Source organism: Molossus molossus, unplaced genomic scaffold, assembly GCF_014108415.1.
Source record: "Molossus molossus isolate mMolMol1 unplaced genomic scaffold, mMolMol1.p scaffold_m16_p_13, whole genome shotgun sequence".
NCBI lineage: Eukaryota > Metazoa > Chordata > Mammalia > Chiroptera > Molossidae > Molossus > Molossus molossus.
In genome coordinates, this window is record NW_023425348.1 from 41,958,673 (window position 1) to 41,974,833 (window position 16,161).

Consider the following 16,161-nt stretch of genomic DNA (forward strand, 5'->3'; position numbering starts at 1 on the left):
GTAATAGTCCAATTATGTTCTGTAAAGGACAGACTGCACTTAGAGTATCATGTCTCCCTGAGGGTACCAGGCAATAAGAGGGTCCCAGGCAATAAGAGGGTCACTGTAAGAGGGTCATCTTCATCACTATAATCTTTCCTTCTTGATTATTTGGGACCAAGAAATACATCTCCCTTAGGGTACCAGGCAGTAAGAGGGTGCATAGAGTATCATGTCCCCATTAGGGTAGTAGGCGGTAAGAGGGTCATAGGACTATGTTTAGTGGAAGGTACCCTAGATCACCATTACTCAAAGTAGAGTCTGAACTGTTCTCAGTCTGCAGTGAGGTAAGCATAGAAATGTAGAATGTTTAGAAACTTTATTTATTTATTTATTTATTTACGCTCTAACTGCTGAGCCAAACCGGCCAGGGCTGCACTTTTTTTTTTATCCTCACCCGAGGACATTTTCCCATTTTTTGTTCAGATAGAGCAGGAGGGGAGAGGGGACGAGAGAGAGAGAGAGAGAGAGAGAGAGAGAGAGAGAGAGAGAAAGAAAGAAACATTAACGTGAAAGGGACACATCAAGTGGCTGCCACCCACAGACCAACCAGGGCTGGGGACAAACTGCAACCGACGTACGTGCCCTTAACACTGAACCCAGGTCTCTCTAGACCACAGGCCAATGCACTAACTGCTGAGCCAAACCGTCCAGTGCAATGTTTAGAAACTTTTACAGCAATTTGACAGAGTAATTTTCTGACTAATGAATCTAATAAAAAAGAAAATGAGGTTTATCTTATATGTCCTTTCTTTGCTTGATACTTTAAAAATTTTTAAATTTTATTTTAATAGACTTTATTTTTAGAACAGTTTCAGGCTTACAGAAATATTGACCCGAAAGTACAAAGAGCTGCTGTATACTCCCTCCCACCCCAGCACTTCCTCTGATATCGACATCCTGCATTAGTGTGGTACAGTTGATGAACCAATATTGATACATTATTATTAACTAAAGTCTATAGTTTATATTTGGGTTCCCTCTTTGTGTTTTACAGTTCTGTGGCTTTTGACAAAGGCGTAATATCATATGTCCACCATTATAGTATCATACAGAATAGTTTCATTGCCTCAAAATGCTTTGTGTTCCACCTGTTCATCCTTACCCCCAACTCCCTTTTGAACCCCAGGCAACCACTGATCTTTTTGCTCTTCCTATAGTTTGGCTTTTTCTAGAATATCGTATAGTTGGAATCAGCCTTTTCAGGCTAGCTTTTTTCACTTAGCAGTATACATTTGAGCTTTACATGGCTTGATAATTCATTTTTTTATTGCTGTTATAATATGCCATTGTGAATGTTTGTTTATCCATTCATCTGTTGGAGGATATTTTGGTTGCTTTTGAATTTTGGCTATTGTGAATAAGGATGCAATAAATATGTGTGGACCTAAATTTTCAACTCATTTAGGTAGGTACCTAGGAGTGCAATTACTGGATTGTATGGTAAGCCTGTATTTAGCTTTGTAAAAAACTGCCAAACTGTCTCCCAAAGTGGCAGTAAGATTTTGTATTCTCATCAGCAGTGAATGAGAATTGTAGTTGCTTCACATCCTCACCCGAATTTGGTATGTTCATTGTTTTGGATTTTACCCATTCTAATGGTTATGTAGTGGTATCTTATTGTTTTAATTTGCTTGTTCCTAATGATATAGGATGTTGATTATCTTTTCATATGCTTATTTGCCATCTCTATATCTTTAAGTACTTTTTTATTGTTTTTTGTTTGTTTTTTTTTTAGAGAGAGAGGAAGGGGGAGAGAGAGAAACATCAACGTAAGAGAGAAACATTGATAGGCTGCCTCCTTCTCGCCCCCGACTGGGGATCAAGCCAGCAACCCGGACATGTGTCCTGACTGGGAATTGAACCGGGATCTCTCAGTCTATGGTAGGACACTCAATCCACTGAGCTACACTGGCCAGATTTGCTATCTCTATATCTTCTTTGGAGAAATGTCTATTCAGATTTTTTATCCTTTTATTTTTTCCTATTGAGTTGTTTTCTTCTTGTTGAGTTTTTAAAGTTCTTTGTGTATTTTGGATACAAGTCCTTTATCAGATATGTACTTTGCCAATATTTTCTATCTGTGACTTGTATTTTTCTTAACACTGTCTTTGCAGAACAGAAATTTTAAATTTTTTTTTTTTTTTTTTTTATCCTCACCCGAGGACATTTTTCCATTTTTTGTACAGATAGAGTGGGAGGGAGAGAGAGGAAGACAGAGAGAGAGAGAAACATCGACATGAAAGGGACACATCGAGTGGCTTCCACCCGCACAACCAACCAGGGCCGGGGACAAATTGCAACCGAAGTACGTGCCCTTAGCGGGAAACGAACCCGGGTCTCTCTGTACCGCAGGCCGATGCTCTAACCGCTGAGCCAAACTGGCCAGGGCAGAAATTTTAAATTTTAATTAACTCCAACTTATCAACATTTTTAAAAAATGGATTGTGATTTTGGTGTTGTGTATAAAAAGTAATTGCCAAACCTAAGGTCATCGCGATTTTCTCCTGTGTTATCTCCTAAACATTTTATAGTTTTGCATTTTACATTTAGGTCTGTGGTACATTTTGAGTTAATTCTTGTGAAAAGTGTACCGTCTGTGTCTAGATTAATTATTTTTGCATGTGGAGATCTGTTTCTAGCACCGTATATTAAAAAGACTACTCTTTCTCCATTGAGTTTCCTTAGCTTCTTTGTTAAAGATCAGTTGACAGTATTTGTGTGGGTCTATTTCAGGCTCTGTCTTCTGTTCCATTGATCTGTTTGTCTATTCTTTCACTCATAGCACACTGTCTTGATCACTGTGGCTTTATAGCAAGTCTTGAAGTTGAGTAGTACTCATCTTCTGATACATATCTATGTAGCTCTAGTTTTATCTGTAAAGATATATTACCGAGGCCACATCCCACACCAGTTGAGTCAAAATCTCTGGTATATATTTCAGTATATATTTTTAAAACTGTTCAGGTAATTTTGATGCACAGGGAGAGTTGAAACCTACCATAATGAAACCAAACTCCTTGAAGGAGTGGTTTGTACAAGAGGCTTAGTTAGTGAATGAACAAATGATTAAAAGAACTGAGGGTATTTATCCTGGAGAAGAAAAAAAAAGTATAGAGGCTTGATAGCTCACCATACACACATATCTGAAAGCCTTTATTTAAGGCGACATGCCCAGGAAGATATTTTCTGAGTACTCCAGGAGGCAGAATTGGAAGTTTACAGAGGCACCTGGCTGAATATTAAGAAGCACTGTCTTATTGTACGAATTGCAAGGGGGCTTTCTGTTACTGCATGTGATCCAGCAGGGCCTGGGAAGTCCTCTCTGAGAGGATGCTGCCTGTGGTGGGAAATGGGGTGAGACCAGATGCTATGATCATTGAGCGTTAGTTTGAAAAACTATGTCTAAGGCAGAGCATTGTTTCTGGCCCTCATTCACCCAGTATAAATTGAGATGAAGGATAGCATGTGGGGTCAAAAGAACATTCTGAAACTACTTTGAGTTCTCATAGTGCATCAGAGCCCCCAGTCTGTTTTATTGAGCAATTCTATCTGTAATGTGGGTGTCTTCAAGGAATTCTGTCTCCTACACCAAATTTGGAACATCTGGTAGTTGGGATAGCGCAGGTACTCAGGGCCTGGGAAAGGTGAAAGATATTTAACAGAAGAGCTCTTTCTGTCCTCATGGAGTTCTTCCTCTATGCCTTCTGCAATTAGATTAATCTGGGCACATTGAATGGAGGTGTAGATATCTGTCAGGGAAAATGAATAAATACCATAAAACTTTTCTCTAGCACATTTAAATCATTGCTCAGGCATAATGCTGGTTACCTGCTGTTTGCCAGAGGAATATGGCAGTTGATATAAAATTGACTAACAGGGCAAAGAGAAATAAAGCATAGACCAGGGCTGGGACAGCTTGGCCATTTATCAGCTGCATGGTCCAGGGGAAATCCCTGCCCTCTCTCACCCATCATATTCTGTCTTTCAGCAAGTTCTGCTCTTTCTGTCAAGCTGTATCCTTAGAATATACTTGTTTCTTTTTATCTCATCTTCCAATATATTACTTTAAATCACTACCATCTCCTTACCTGGAGTTCTGAAGGAATATACTATGTTGTTTTCTTGTTTCCATCACCCTTCCCTCTATTCTTCATTATTTAGTGATCTTGTAAAACTGTACATTAGATCTTGTTATTCTGCTTAAAACCTTCCAAAGCCAAAATTTAGAACAAAATCCAAACTCCTAGTTATGACCTGGAAGAGATCCTGCATAATCTGACTCCTGCCATATCTCTTAAGAGCAGGGTACAGAGGGGGAGCTGGAGAGGCAATACTACCTCCTAGGGAGCATTTGGACTAGGATGGCGTTCTTTTATTGTTTCAGTTATCAGGGGCACTAGTAGCATTTAGGGGGTCTGGGCCAGGGTCCGCAACTGTCCTGTGATGTGTTGTTTGGCTCGGGGCCCATTACAATGCCTAATTTATAATAGGCACTTAAGAGACACTTATTATATGAAACCACATTCTTCTGGACCTCAGTTTTCACATATGTGAATTGGTAGAGTGTCTACTTCCTAAGATTGTGGTGAGACAAACATAACATTTTATAAAGCACCTTGTACACAATGACACTTAATAAAAGGTAACTGCTGCAGAGCTTTCTTTGGTTAGAACAGGTATAAGCGTCCACCCATCATTTTCCCTAGGACATTAGAATTAGAACCTGATACCTTTGGGGGTGGGGGATGGGAAGGTGGGTGCATCTTTTTCTGAAGCCTAATCTGCTGGATTCTAGGTGTGACCTCAGTTGTCCAGGGGTGCAGACCCAGCTGCACAAACTAAGACACAGAGGTTCTCTTCCTTGACTCATCCAGGACTCTTACCAGGCCCTGGAAAGCCCAGTCTTAGTGTCTAGGTGGGGAAGAATAGCTGAGAGGGTGGGAAGGTAGTAGTCTCCCCGCCCTGTGCTTCAAGAAAGGAGAAGCGCGGCTTCCTCCCGCCTCCTCGCCTCCCTTCTTCCCCCGCCCCTTCTGCTTCGCCAGCCCCAAAGCTGCGCCTTCGCTGCTCCCTGTGAGGGCGGGAGCGTGCTGCAAGGGAGCTGGGGCGGTGGAGCTGCTGGGAGCCTTGCTCCCGCTGAGTAAAGAGGCCCGGGTGGAGCCCGTGGCCAGGCGGGAGAGAAGCGCTGCTCTGCGACAAAAACAGCGGCCAGAGATGCTGGGGCCAGCTCTCCCCACCAGGTATTGCTGGCCCAGCTGGGCGATGCTGGGGAGGGGGGTTGGTCTCCTCCGGCAGCTTCCGGGCAGTGGTGGTGCCGAGTCTGGTAGATTTTGGGTCTCTTTCCTTAAGAGATCTTAAATGAGAGCAGGGCTGAGGGTGGAAACCTCTGATAAACCCACGCAGGGCTAGGCCAGCAGTGGGATCAGAGCTCTGGAGAGGGAAGGGTGTGAAGGGGAAGCTGGTTTTTTGGGGAACTGGTCTGCCTCAGGAACCATGCGTCTTTACAAGCACCCTTCTGCTTTATGGCTAGGGTCATACTTTTCTCTGCTTTGGTTGAGCTACTGACCTGCTGGAATGGTGTTGTTTTTCTTTTCTTTTTCCTCTCCTGGGTGCTGGGGAGGGGCATTATATTATAAGTGACCTGTTAAGAGATGGAGTGAGCTGGGAGATTGGAAACCTGGGGGCTGGTCCCATCCAGGTAACCTCTGTGGGCCTCACTTGCCTTATCTGCTTGATATTCTGCTTGTAACTCTAACTTTTCCAGGCTGTCAAATTGCCTTTTGGAAAGGTGAACTGGTTTAAAGTCCTTCCAGTGAGCCACAGAGATGTCCCCGTTGACCCTGTAGGAGACAGGTGAACTTAGGAAGCAGATCTTGGTATCCTGTCTTCCAGCCAGCCTTTTGGATGGCATCTCACTGGTCTGCTCCATGACCCAGTGACTTTATGGGCAACGCAGAGGTTGAGAATGCTGATTATTTGGGTGTTGAGTATGGTTATGTTGCATGCAGGGAGGTGGAATTAGGAAGAAGCAGGTCAAGGTTTGTTAATGGTTTTTCTCAAAACTGGCCAATTTTTTGATACTTGGGTATAAAGCTGTTTTAAACTAGGCTATCTTTTCTGGAGCCCCCTCTTACTCTGCCAGTTAATGACAGACTTTGGGTGTGTGTAATGTCTTAATCACTATAATCTTTCCTTCTTGATTATCTGGGACCAAGAAATACATGTCATTCCTGATACTAAACCACCTTGATTATTTTGGACCTCCTTCCTTCTTCGGTTTTTCTGACTCCTCCTTGTCTTCCTCTCTCTGTTTCTCTTGCTGTTTCCTACTCCTGATTATTTTTTTCTGTCCTGCCACCTGTCCACCTTTTCTCCCAGTCTCACTTTCTCCTTCTGTCTCCCCACATACTCCCCCTTTCTCCTCCCTTCCCCTCCACAGCTAGTTCCCCTTCCCTCTCTTGGGTCTTTCTCCTGTTTGATTAGGCTTTCTTCTCTTCCTTTCAGAGATTTTTGTGAAGCTTTCTCATTATTAGTGGGTTACTGGTTTAGGAACCTTCGCTTTTGTGTGTGTGAGGCCCAAGCACTCTCTGTTTCCTATCTAACTCCCTTGCTTCCAGCTTTCACTTACAAATTCTCTCTTCCCCAAGTGTCAATCTCTCTCCTTACTGCCTCTGTGCCTTAGTTGGGGCCTGCTGATAAGCAATCTTTCTTCCTGAATTTGTTCCCTCTCTCCTTCCTGGAAGGCAATGGGCAGCAGTAGGGAGTAAGTAAGACGGGGAGGTAGGGAGCTTGAAGACGGAGTGGGAGGAGAGCAAGTGTCCAGTAGGGCTGGGCAGAAGCTCACCTTCTAGGGAGAGGAACACGACTCTTTGGAAGCTCTCAGGCGTTGCTGACCTGGAGGAAAATAGGTAAACCCATGTGAGCCTAGGGAAAGTGAGAGGGATAGCAGGGGTGAGGTGGAGAGGAAGGAGGAGTTCTGGAGGATAACAGTGGTGTTTTAAAAAAGTGTGGACTGGATGTCATAGGAGTTATTTGGGGATAGTGGTGGGCAAGAAGAACATGTAGGTCAATTCTCTTGATCTCTGAAGGCTGGTTTGTTTCTTTTTGGGCGGGTCTGTTTCTACTCAGCAAACTTCTCCTGGGCAGTGTCTTCAAAGTGAGAAGGGAAGACAACATATGACAGGATTGCAGTTTTCCTGGCGCTTACTATCTAGACTGGAATGTGGAATGTGTGTATATACCAAAAGCTTCAAATATGGCATTATCCATCATTAGACATTCTCTGAACCATCTATTCCATATTAGTTATGGTGCCAGGTGCTGGAGATACAAAAATGGAAATGGGCTCAGTTGCTGCCTTCCAGTACAGGTCAAGGAGCATGGGTGTCTGTAACCTCATGTGATAAATATATATGATATAAGAGAAGCACAAGGGGCTGTGGTAACACAGAGGGGACTTTTGATTCATCAAGTCAGTGACAGAGCTAGGTCCTAAACTCAAGTCTTCTTTAAAGGTGATGCCTATTTTCTCATACCATGTTATCTTCTGGCCCTGTATGTACATATAGTGTACATAGAGTTTTCTTATATTCTCTTTTCTGTGGGGTTAGACTCTAGTTACTGCTGAGAAGGAAAAAGAACAGTTCTATATGGTAGGTCACTGTGCCATGGCCAAACCAACACTCATTACCTTGGAAGGGAAAGAGACTTGGTCCCTGCTAACTTCTCCTGGCTCTAGGCCATTTGGGTGACTTGGTGCTGAACTCCCTCTATGAGTCATTTACTCTCTTCCTCTCCTTCCAGCCCCCCTCCCTCCAATTTTCTTAAGTTCAGTTTCTGGCGGATGGTAGTCAGAGACCAGATGGAGCTAGGCTAGGCATTTTACTTCCATTGGCCTCTGTGTTATAGGGATTTAACAGCTCATGGGACTGGTGAAGATTAAGTGAAATCATGAATATGTGAAACTGCCTTGTGAACTGTAAAGTGCTGTATACAAATGTTACTGTAGTTGGTCCTGAGGGGCCTAGAAAGAGAATGATTTGGAGACTGGTAATTGAGCCCCATGCTGAAAACTGAGGTCAAGAGGTATAGTGATTTGTTTAAGGTCAAACAGATAGTGGGTGGCAATTATAAAAGGTATTGTTTTTAGTGGTGCCTTGTGATATGGGTGGGTGGGGGGAATTTAAAAGCAGACTGACCTCAATTCAAATTCTGGCTCTACTACTTACTAGCTACCTGATTTTTAATCTTTCTAAGCTTCAGATATAAAATGGAAGATTATATACCTGCCTTGAAGAGCTACATTAAAGCTTCAAAATAATTCTACAAGAAAGTAAAAATATATATAGTAGGCACTTGATAGCAATACTTATTCTTATCTCACAAAAATAAACTGAAGTCACCTTAAAAAAGTCTTCCCTCGTTGCTAAGGGCCCCTTTTTTGGAATCATGCAGCACTCAGGTGCTTCCTCGCATCATTCAGATTGAGTGGCACTGACCATGCTGTACTATCATTGTGGTTTATGTATCTGCTTCTCCCATTGGTACGTGAACATTTTGAGAGCAGCCAGTGTCTAGTAAATCTTGATGTTTACTTGATGTGTACTCTTGCTAAGCCCTGTTTAGTTGCCAGGTATACATTGGAAAACAAAACAGACTTAGTTGCTCCTTTGGGAAGCTTACTGTTTATTGAGGAAGATGTATAATAAGTAAGCAAATAGAATTAAAATTCATAATAGATGCTGTGAAAAGCAAGAGTTCTATTTGTTCACGTTAGGTTTAAGATACTTATGAGAAATAAGGAGGAGTTGTCTCGCAGATTGTTTTTAGTCTGAAAAAGAGCTTTTGGGCTAGAAATAGAAAGTTGGACACCATTAACGTATAGTTCATATGTAGAGCCATGGGAATGGATGAGATCATTTGGAGGAAAATGTAGGGTATGAAGAATGGAGGCTCCTAGCTTTGGACATAGAGAGGATAGCTAGTGAAAGAAGAGTCTGCAAAGGAAGTAGGGATAGACAGATAGAAGAAATGCCAGGTGAATGTGCACCCCCAGAAGCCAAAAAAGTAGAGCATTTGAAAGAGAAGGGAGATCAGTAATGTTGAATGTTGCTGAGAGATTGAATAAGGTGAAGACAGAATAGTTGATGGGTTTATTTATTTTTTAACATATGTTTTTATTGATTTGTTTTTTTTTAGAGAGAGAGAGGAAGGGAGAAGAAGAGAGAGAGAAACATCGATATGAGAGAAACATTGATCAGCTGCCTCCTGCACACCCCCAACTGGGGATTGAGCCCGCAACCCGGGCATGTGCCCTGACTGGGAATCAAACCAGGAACCCTTTGGTGCATAGGATGACTCTCAACCAACTGAGTCACACTGGCCAGTTGATTTGACAATGTGGACAGGATTGGTAATCTTGACAAGACTACTTTTGGTGAAATAGGGCATTAGTTGACAAACAGAAGGGGAGGAAGTGGAGGTAATGTAAGTAGACAATTTTTTTGAGAAGCTTTACTATAAAGGGGAACAAAGAAATAAATGGTGTTTGGAAGAGGATGTTAATGTCAAGGGAGAGGTGTGTGTGTATGTGTGTCTGAATAAAAGACATAGGATATTTATATTCACCCAGTGTTCTCAGGTCAGGCCAAAAATTTAGAGATAAGCTTGATTTTTTGTTTTTACTCCTACTGAACATTAAGTCTCTAAATAAGCCATTTGGCTCTACCCTCAAAATGTATCTGCCTTTGCAGTACTTTCTTCTACCTAATGCCATCCATACAAGCCACTATCAGTTCTCACTTGCATTATTTTAATAACTTCTAAATGGTCTCACCACTTTTCCTTTGCTCCCCTGAGATCACTGCTCAAAACTCTCCAGTGTTTTCTCACACTTGCTGCAAAATCCAAATTTACTGTTTCCTGTAAGGTCCTGCATAATCTAAACGCTGGCTATCATCACTAATCTCAGTCTCCTACCACATTTCTTCTTGTTCACTTCACTCTTGTCTTGCTGGCCTTTTTGCTGTTCTCCATGCCCAAAATATGCTTATCTAGGACAATTGTACTTACTGCTCCCTCTGCTTAAAATGCATCCAGGTATGATTACTATGATTTGCTGTCTTACTTCATTAAGGTCTTAAGCGTCTCTTCCTTAGAGAAGCATGTTCTAATCACCGTTTTTTATGTAACACCTCCATCCCCGTCTCCCCTCCCTCCTTTCACATGTACTGCTCTTTAATATTCATTATAGACTTGAAATGTATATTTGCTTATTTCTTTGCCTCTCTTAACTAGTTCATACACTCAATGAAAGTAGGAACTTTGTCTTATTCAGCTAGATTAGTACTGGTACATTGTAGATGCTCAATAAATATTTGTTGAATGACTGAATATATCTAAAAGAGATATAGTCAGCCCCTATTAATCACCATTATATTTTCTGTCTCTATGATTTTGACTACTCTAAGTACCTTATATAAGTGGAATCATACAGTGTTTGTCTTTTTGTGATCGGCTTATTTCACTTACGATAATGTCTTCAAGGTTTATCCATGTCATTCATATTGCAGAATTTCCTTTTCTGAATAATATTGCATTGTGTGTACACACACACACACACACACACACACACACACACACACCACAATTTGCTTACTCATTCATCTGTCAATGAACACTTGGGTTGCATTCACATTTTAGCTATTGTGAATAATGATGCTATGAACATGGGTATACAAACATATCTTTGAGACACTGCTTTCAATTCTTTTGGGTATATATCTACCTAGACATGGAATTGCTGGATCATATGGTGATACTATTTTTAATTTTTTTTTCTTTTATTGATTTTTAGAGAGAGAGGAAGGGAGAGGGAGAGAGAGAGAAACATCGAGAGAGAACATCGATTGGCCGCCTCCTGAATGCCCCACAACGGGGACCAGGCCCACAACCTGGGCATGTGCCCTGACCAGGAATTGAACCGGTGACTTCTTGGTGCATGGGTTGATGCTCAACCACTGACCCACACTGGCTGGGCCAATTTGAATTTTTTAAAGATTTTTCCACAGTGGCTTTATCATCTTACATTCCCACTAACAGTGCACAAGGGTTCCAGTTTCCCCACATCCTTACTAACACTTGTTTGTTTGTCTGTCTCCCTTCCCTTCCCTTCCCTTCCCTTCCCTTCCCTTCCCTTCCCTTCCCTTCCCTTCCCTTCCCTTCCCTTCCCTTCCCTTCCCTTCCCTTCCCTTCCCTTCCCTTCCCTTCCCTTCCCTTCCCTTCCCTTCCCTTCCCTTTCCTGTCTCTCTCTCTCCCTCTCTCATTCCCTCTCCATCTCTCTCTCTCTTTCTTCTTTTTCTTTATAATAGCCATCCTAATGGGTACAAGTTGGTATCTCATTGTAGTTTTAACTTGCATTTCCCTAATGATTCATCTTGAACATCTTTTAATTTGCTTATTGGCCATTTGTATATCTTCTTTGGAGAAGTCTATTCAAGTTCTTTACCCATTTTTGAATCAGGTTCTTTTGTTTTTTTGTTGTGCCTGATGAGTTTTAGAATATTGATGTTTAAAAAAGTTTTTTTGTGTTTTTTTTTTATTGATTTGAGAGAGACAGAGGAAGGCAGAGAGAGAGAGAGAGAAGAAACATTGATTGGTGGCTTCACTTAGTTATACATTCATTGGTTGATTCTTTTTTGTTGGTTTGTTAATCCTCACCCAAGTATATTTTTCCTATTGATTTTTTTTTTTTTTTTAGAGACAGTGGAAGTGGGCAGGGAGGGGAAGAGAGAGAAATCAATGTGAGAGAGACACATTGATTGGTTGCCTCCTGCACATGCCCTGACCGGGGCCTGGGACTGAACCTGCAACCCAGACACCGTGCCCTTGACCAGGAATTGAACCCATGACCCTTCAGTGTGTGGGTCAATGCTCCAAACACTGAGCCACACTGGCCAGGGTATTGGTTGATTGTTGTATGTGCCCTGACCAGGGATTGAACCTGGAAACTTGATGTATTGGGACTATTGTCTAACCAACTCCTACCCAGCCAGGGCTGAATGTCAATAGTTTTTTATTTTTGAGTGATTTTGATGGACTATGGTTAGGGAAAAAGAGAAGTGAAGGTAGAGGGGACTAATGGATAGTGGATTAGAGCTCAATATGAAGTCTAGGAATTGTAATGGAAGTTCTTAAGTAAGTGAGCTGCATGAATAGGAGGTTGTGTTTGGAGTATATATGACTCATTCCAAATATTGGAGTTGGTACACATTTTGGTGATAAGGTCCAGAGTATAATCATGGTAGTATTGACTAAGTTGGACTGGAGGTCAGCAAATGAAGTGACCATAGTGTTGCAAGGTCATTATGTGGCTGTGGAAGTCACCTAGAATGATAACTTGTGTGGTATAGAAGAAGACTGATCTAGAACTAAAGCCTTTGAGTGGGTTGACCGGGAAGTGGGTATTGGGCAGCAAGGAAGTGTGATAGCAGCCAGTGGAGGCTACTGAAAGGAATAGAGGTTTTTATAAGAGGAAGAGAAAGAAGTCGTTTTATGAGATGGCACTGAAAATTAAGACAATACTAATAGGTTGGATGTGAGAGAAGACACAGCCTCCAGTTGAGAGCGCTGCCAGAGAGGACTCTTACTCAGGTGATAGCCAGGTTTTTTTAAGGCAAGGAGGCAAGGAATTGGAAAAGGATGAGGAATATGGTCCGACTCGAGGGCATACAGAAAAGGGAGGGGACGAGAGTTTGGGTATCAAGGGTGACTGAAGTAAAGGACACTGAAAGCTTGATTGGCTTAGTCTGGATAGCTTTTTATTTTATTTATTTATTTATTTTATCCTCACCTGAAGACATTTTTTCATTTTTTGTTTAGCTAGAGGGGGAAGGAAAGAGAGGAAGAGAGAGAGAGAGAGAAACATCGATGTGAAAGGGACACCTTAGTCTGGGTATCTTCTAGAGGCGAGAGGGCATCTTTTTTCATACAGTGGTTCTTATTACTTCCAAGAGAAAATGTTCCTTTGAGGTAGCATGTGGCAGTATGGGAAATCACAGGGTATGTTCAAGCAGAGATTGCTTGGAAGGTCAGCCATCCAGGAGACAACGGAATAGATCCCACTGTTTCTTGGAAGATTGAACCAGACTGCTTAATTGGCTCCATCCAGTTTGCAGATTGCATGCGCTTCAGGTTTTTTAGTGAAGATTTTCTCAGTTCAGGCCATTCATTGGGAGGTCTAGAGGTTTGAAGGCTTACTGTTGGGAATAACTCAACTGGGGCCGCAGGTGAGGAATTTCCCGAGAAGATGGGGAGAGGATTATAAGACCGTTGGTACTGGTGTCTGCACATAACTGTAGTGACTATTTGCAGGGGTGGTAGGAATGAGGAAGATGTGCAGGTGTGATTGGTGTGGGAGGAGAGGGTGAAGGTACAGGTACAGTGAACTTAAGTCTGACACCAAATCTCTCTGCCCATTCCATTTCACTTTGCTGAGTCTCAAACCTTCCCAGTTGCAGGAAGCCTCCCAGGTATTGCCCCTTGTTTATTCTGTCTCAAATAATAATTAGTGTAGAAAGTGTTTCTAAGAGAATCAGAATTATCAGAAGCTAGTCATGTCCTTCTTGGTGTTTCTTTGAGTGATCTTAGATAAACTGCACACCCCTATGGGTTTCAGGCTCCTAACTATGAAATAAAGGTTTGGAACTGACTGATTTTTCAAGATCCTTCCAGTTTCTGTTTTTTTTGTTTTGTTTTGTTTTTTTCCTTTTCCTTCTAAACCAGGTTGCCTTAGTCAGTGAATCTTTACTATTACCAGGTCTGTGCTGGGTGGGAGTCTAGAACATAGAGGTTTATCAGATTCAGTTTTATCCGTTGAGTGGTTCATGGTCTGGTGAGGTTAATATGATATATTGAAACTGCTGCTTAGAAGTATGTATAAAATGCTGTTAAATTGGGGGGAAGGTAGATGTGGGGGGCGCTTCTGTGAAGGTTTTCACAGAGGAAGTGAGTCAAGCTGGGTCTTGAAGAATGAGTAGGACTTTGCTTGGCAGACAAGTTGGGACATTTTCGGCAGAGAACAGTGTGGGCAACGGCAGGGGCATGAAAGCATACTGAGCTGGAACGACACGTGTAGGGAATAGTAGAGAAAAACCGCAGAGGTGAGTGGGGGAGGGGAACACATACTACTGGATATTTATTTTGTGCCAGGCAGCATGCTAGATGCTTTTATATATGCCTTTTAATTCTCATCACTCTACACGTAGATAGTCTTATTGTATTTTACTAAGAGGAGACTGAGGGTTAGAAATTAAAGTAGCTTTTCTAACACCCCAGAGACAGCCTCCTGTTTTCCTCCCTGCTACCTCAGCAGTTGCTTTCTCATTCCTAAACCGGAGCAAGTGGCTGGAGGCTGCATAGCGGGAGTGTCTTTGACATGTCAGAAGGACATCCCTCAGCAAATTCAAGACTGCAGCATTCTAGGCCTCTGCCAAAGAAAACCTCCTGGCACAATTTAATTAAAGATCAGATTCTCATAACTGGGTGTCAAGGGCATGCAGTACTCCCCAGTCCTGGGGGAGTGTAGGTCGTGCCCGTCTCAGGTGCTCTGAGTTGTTGGAACTGAGAAATGTGATTAATATATGGAATAGGTTTTATTTCTTTTTTTTTTTTTCCCCCTTTCCCTCCTTCATTTTAAATATGGTCTAAGGGGTTAGTAGAGGCAACCTGATCCATTCCTTTGCCTCTGGAGTGAACAGTGAGGGGTGATGTAGAGGAAAGGGAGGAGGTCTTAGTTATAGACTTCATGTCGGGTCCCTGCCTCTGCTGCCCACTAGCTTTGTGATCCCGGGTGACTGGCAACAACTCTGAGATTTTGTTTCTTCTGACTTGCTCACTGTTTTATCCCCAGCACCTAGCACAGCCTGGCAAACAGGAGGTGATAAATAAATATTTCCATGAATGAATGAGAACATTGATACCAGTTGAACAGATTTCCAAGTTTTTAGTAAACTCCAACATGTGATCTAATGTTAGTGGTTATTCAAATATCAGCCCCAAATGATGGCTGCAGTCCTATTTGTAAAGATGGTTTGCCCAGAGATTCTCTGGGGAAACTGTCTTTTAGAATTTTAGCAAGTCTTCTAGGCAGTTTAGAGGACTCTCTCAAACACCCCACCCTGACCGGTTTGGCTCAGTGGTTAGAGCGTCGGCCTGCGGTCCAGAGAGACCTGGGTTCGGTTCCCGCTAAGGGCGCGTACCTCGGTTGCAGTTTGTCCCCGGCCCTGGTTGGTCGTGTGGGTGGCAGCCACTCGATGTGTCCCTTTCACGTCGATGTTTCTCTTTCTCTCTCTCTCTCTCCCCCCCCCCCCACTCTATCTGTACAAAAAATGGAAAAATGTCCTCGAGTGAGGATAAAAAAATAAAACAGAACACCCCAAGTGACCCTCTTGGGCATGGCAGAGTATCCGCTGCAGACGGATAGCCGCGGGCCCCTTCTTCAGGCGGCAGCACTTTTTCCCTTGTAATATCTCTATAGCCTTTTTATTTATTTATTTTTAATCCTCACCCCAGGATATCTTTCCATTGACCATTTTTTTTTTGAGATAGAATGAGGAGGAAGGGGGAGAGAGAGAAATATCCATGTGAGAGAGGGACATTGACGGGCCGCCCTCACCGCACAACCCTGAAGGATCGAACCTGCAACCAAGGCACATGCCCTTGACCTGGAATCAAACCTGCCACTCTTTGGTCCATGGGCTGATGTAACCACTGAGCCAAACCAGCCAGGGCTCTCTATAGCCTTTAAGAAAACCAACAGTGAGCCTGGCTGGTGTGGCTCAGTGGTTGAGCATCGACCCATGCACCAGGAGGTCGCTGGTTCGTTTCCCGGTCAGGGTTCATGCCCAGGTTGTGGGCAAACCCCAGTGGGGGGCATGCAGGAGGCAGCCAGTCGATGTTCTCTCTCATTGATGTTCCTATCTCTCTCTCTCTCAAAATCAATAAAGAAAAAATATATTTAAAAAAATCAACAGTGTCACCCTGGCTGGTTTGCCTCAGCAGTTGGAGCGTCAGCCTGCGGTCCAGAGAGACCCGGTTTGGTTCCCACTAAGGGCATGTACCTTG

General features: G+C 42.8%; 1 protein-coding gene across 2 annotated transcripts in view; it reads left to right on the forward strand.

Annotated features, from left to right (window-relative positions):
- Nucleotides 1–5,117: 5,117 nt before the first annotated feature.
- Nucleotides 5,118–16,161, forward strand: part of PAK1 (p21 (RAC1) activated kinase 1) — a 76,559-nt gene continuing 65,515 nt past the window's right edge. For both annotated transcript variants that reach the window (XM_036257827.1, XM_036257829.1), the window contains exon 1: nt 5,118–5,279. The gene's annotated coding sequence lies outside the window, so the exon portion shown is untranslated. The remainder of the gene's footprint in view (nt 5,280–16,161) is intronic.